The sequence below is a fragment of the Eleutherodactylus coqui genome, chromosome 10 (assembly GCF_035609145.1).
Source record: "Eleutherodactylus coqui strain aEleCoq1 chromosome 10, aEleCoq1.hap1, whole genome shotgun sequence".
Taxonomy (NCBI): domain Eukaryota; kingdom Metazoa; phylum Chordata; class Amphibia; order Anura; family Eleutherodactylidae; genus Eleutherodactylus; species Eleutherodactylus coqui.
The window spans coordinates 137,674,693-137,679,182 of NC_089846.1; the positions used below are offsets into that span (position 1 = coordinate 137,674,693).

General features: G+C 45.2%; 1 long non-coding RNA gene across 1 annotated transcript; it reads right to left on the reverse strand.

Annotated features, from left to right (window-relative positions):
- Positions 1-1,293: 1,293 nt before the first annotated feature.
- On the reverse strand, positions 1,294-3,938 carry LOC136580963 (uncharacterized). The gene is made up of 2 exons (XR_010787036.1): positions 3,803-3,938; positions 1,294-2,068 (listed from the first exon to the last, which is right to left on the reverse strand). It is a non-coding gene; the product is annotated as an uncharacterized lncRNA (long non-coding RNA).
- Positions 3,939-4,490: the final 552 nt, after the last annotated feature.

Genomic DNA, 4,490 nt, shown 5'->3' on the forward strand with positions numbered 1-4,490 from the left:
TCTGGCTGCTAACCTCATCACCTGAAGCACTAGAAAGATGGGAGTGGATTGGCGGTACTGCGTATGGGACACCGATAAAGCACTTGTACAGAATTAGCAAAATATGGCTGCTTTCTACCAAAAAAAAACAGTGCCTCTCCTACGCACAGGTGGTATGTGGTACTGCAGCTCAGCCCCATTTACTTCAGACCATCAATAGCAGTCACAACCGAAGGCTACACTCACACGGGCGAGAATCTTGTGCGAGTTTTGTGCACTGCAAGATGCACAAAACTCACACGAATATAAACCCCATTCTTTTGAATAAACTCATTCACATGTGCTCCCCCCCCCCCCCCCCGCATGTGAAACAAGCAGCTGAGGATCACAATCTCACAGAAGCGATACAAGAATTTTTTAAATGAAAAACACACATTGGCAAGCGTGATAAAGCGCCGCCCATGTGAATGTAGCCCACGGCTGGTATGCCACTATCTGACTGTAGTGAAGACTCTAGAGCTGCTCCGGTGGCATGCACTTCTTAGGGAGGCGCTCTGGCTCTTGTGATGAGGGTGTGATCGGAATTTGAGGGTGGGGCTTATATGATAATTTTTGCTTGCCACAGTTAAAGACCGGGTTGTATGGAAACTACGTAGGTCTGACCCAATCAAATATTGTGCAATGGTTAAGTCAGCTGCAACCTTGTTTTCCATAGGGGAACATTGAGGTTGCGTTGTGGCCATCGTAATGGAAGAATTTTACTGTGACCCACTGGGGACCAAAAGTTGTAGCCCAAGATATCCTTAAAGACTATTCTCAAGAGTAGCAAGTATGGCTAATGCATCTAATATACGTCTATTAGAATCATTCGCTGTATGACAGTCATAGAGGCATCAAGTACAGAGGCTACCATGCCCATTTACCCCATCCCTTTCCCTCAGGGATAGACTGCTGCTGGGTTCCTCTTATAAGGGTTGGTGGTGTTGGCGTAGCTATAGGAAGGGCAGAGGTAGCAGTTGCAACCAGGCCTTAAAGTCTCGGGGGACCCAAAGGTACCTCTGCCACATAAGGCACCAATATAACAATGCTACATGATAGTTGGGGGGCTCTGATACAGATTTTTGCCTTGGAACAGCATCTTGTCCATTGGCTTTGTCTAGTATTATAGCTCAAGCTCATTCACGTGAATGGAGATTAGGTGCAATATCTCAAATAGCCAATGAGCAAGAGGGGCTTCTGGAAAAGAAAGCCGGATCCTTTTTTCCCAATCCCAGACGACCCCTTTAAACTTTTACGCAAATTAAAAAAAAGGTCTAATTTTCTATATCTATATATTACTACTGTCCTACAATATAAAGTGCGCTGAGATAAAGAGTGCAAGCAAAAGTCCGGTTTTGGGTAATGTATCCCTGCACAGCACACACTAGGTATAGTGTAGGGTCACATTCACTATATTAAGGATGCACCATGCATTCCCAAGTCATTGACCAGTCTCTTTGAGGACTCCTTTTAGACCCATTCTCCAACCTTGAGGAGCCTTTTCCATGTCACAATTTTTCACATTTAAGGTGCAATGTCCTTTCTCTTTGACCAAGAAGGAGAACTAGGTCATCTTCAGGAGATCCGGTTCCCAGCTTTCTTCCAGACGCAAGCGTAATGTATGCCAGATCAGCATTTTCTCAAGGAGGATACAGCCGATAAACCAGAAGGGGGCGTACTCCAGGGTCACCAGGCCCTTGAAGTTATATCTATAGTGACTGTAGTCCCATGGGCAAGCACCAAAGCACTTAAGAATCCATCCAGAGCTGAACTCGCACACGTAGACCCAGAGAGTGTACAGAAGAGAACGGACGATGAAACCGCACTGGAGCCTCAACGATAGGTACATATACTCAACTCCCAACATGGCTGCTCCGTAGATGAAGAGCGCCCAAACGCTGGACTCACCCCGGAGCCGCCAGTCTCTGTTGCCTGTAATGAAGTCATAGACTGCAGTGAAGAGGATCTCACACACGTAGCCGTGGATGGCATAAATGTAGAGGCGAAACAGAAGGCTCAAAGTATCTGCGGAGTCCATGATGAGGGCTACCTGTAAAGAGAAAAGTGAGGCTTCATGTCTGGAACACTACAAACCTTAATTGAAGGGGGGCATAAGCTAGTTTTCAAACACAGCAGACCAAGAACCAAGTGATACTCTTGCTGGTCACCCCCTTGCCACAGCTAATTTGTCGCTTGCATGCTAATATGGCAGTAGCTGTAGGGAGAGGGCTTCCTCATATATAAATAGAATAAAAAGTAATCAAAAAGTTGTATGTACCCCAAAATGGTACAAATTAAAACTACCGCTCACCCCACAAACAAAGTCTTACTCAGCCATATAGAAAGAAGTTCTGGGGTGCCACAAAGTAACTTTTTAATGGAAGATTAAAAAAAGTAGTAAAACATATAAAACATTTACACTTGTGCCCAGGCCATCTGATTGGCAGCAGACAGACCCCTTTGGCTATAATAGGGGTCTCTGTCTTCTAGCATGCCGGCTGAGATTTCCCCAGATGAAATAGTGTCACATTCTGCACTCTTTCGTCTTGCATTTCGTGCCAGATTCACATTCTGAGCCTCCGATGCGGATGTGAAAGGAGTCTGACAACTACTGTATATACATGTATTGCCATAATCCTACGGACCCCCAGAATAAAGGTAACACGTCACTTTTACTTCAAAGTGAGCGCCATAAAAACCAACGGAAAAAGTTGATGTTTTTTTTTCACAACACTCAATGTGAGATTCCATCATTTTCTCTTATTCCTTCGCACATTGTCACATTAAACCCTAACAGTAACGGAGACGACTCTTCATTATCCAAATGCTTTGTTTGGCACTTGTATTAAGTCATACTATGATTATATTATACTGTGACTGCTCAGCACTCCGGCCCAATGTCCACGGGCGGAAGTGAACAAACATGGGCGCCGCAGCTGAATTAAAGCAAGCGGATTTGTTTTGCGGACGTTTTGGTACGGAAAACAAATCGCAGCGTGCTCCATGTTGCTGCAACTCCCGCACAGACTGCTTCCATTAAAGTCAACGGAAGCCATCCGATTCACGGCCCACTCACTCCTGACACTGTGGATGGGCTGTGGATGCCACAGCGAAACAGGAGATTAAAAAAAAAAAAAACTCCACTGAGTATATGACTTTTAGTTATTTTACTGCATGGGAAAGTCGGTTGAGGGAAAATGAAGGAAAACCTACAATTCTGACAACCCCTTTAATAGACTATTGAATAGGTGGGCCAGGTCCGCCATCTCTGAAATTCATACTCTAATAGGACATATGCACAAGGCTTATCTTCATGAAAGCCCCTTTAAGGTTGATACTTCACTTGGTCATCAGACCCACCATATACCGTTGTCAGATTGGACATCCTATACTAAAAGTGGAAGGGAGAGGATTCATACAGGAATGTTCAAACAATTGAGCAAAGCAAGCACAAGAATAAGAAACAGTTCTCACTGTGGTCTTCAAAGTCCACCAACGTCCTGAGACTTGAAATAAACTCAAGACACCAAGTGAATCCAGGTTACACACATCATACAGAGTGATATCCAACCATCTCAAGAACCCCATCTCACCCCCCACAACTCCACCTGTGACCTTCTTGTCTTGTCATCCTCTCCTCCAGACTTGCGTTGACCATAGTTATATCCCAAACCAGGTGAGCTACACCAGTAAGGAGTTCCAGCTGCTCCGATGATACACTGTGTATGATATATGACCTGCAGACCCGGGCAGGAGGAGGAGATACGGGTTTGTGTTGTGTTACCTGAGATGTCCCGCAGTCTGGAGGGTGACTGGCCTCCTCAGGTATGTCAGGTTTGCAGTTCTTTCTCAGCCAGTATCTTCTGCCTTTTGTGTCTGAGGATTCGTCCTATGTACCTACACCTCACTCCTCCCTTCTGTATGTACCCACACCTCACCCCTCCCTGAATCTTTCCTAGCGGCTGCCAGAAAAGGTGGCACAGCCAGGATGTACAGTATGTACACACAAAACTAAGTCAACACAAAGTCTACAATAATGGGCATTCTCTGCCCCGTCTGGCTCTGTATTGTTACATAGGACTCGTTGTGTCTTTATTTCCCATGATTTACATAGTATCAGCATATTCTGCGGTGCTGCGCTCATTTACATTCGGCCCTGTACTGTTCACAATGTCATTTCCATATTCCCCAAACACATAAGGCCAACTGCACAAGACGTTAGGATCATCCTGTGTTAGGCCTCATGTCCAAAGCACACGTGGATTTCTGCAGTGGAAGACCTGCATGCCAGTGCAGAAGTTATTTATAAATGCTCGTTGGCGATCGCGGATGCGTTTTTTTCCTTGTGGATGTACGCGGATGATCTGCACGGAAAAAATCTGCAACCCTATCTTCCTAATTGATTTTAACCTTCAAATCCGCAGTGCATCCGCAATTGTATTTGCAGATCTTCTATTGAGCCCGTCCGAATG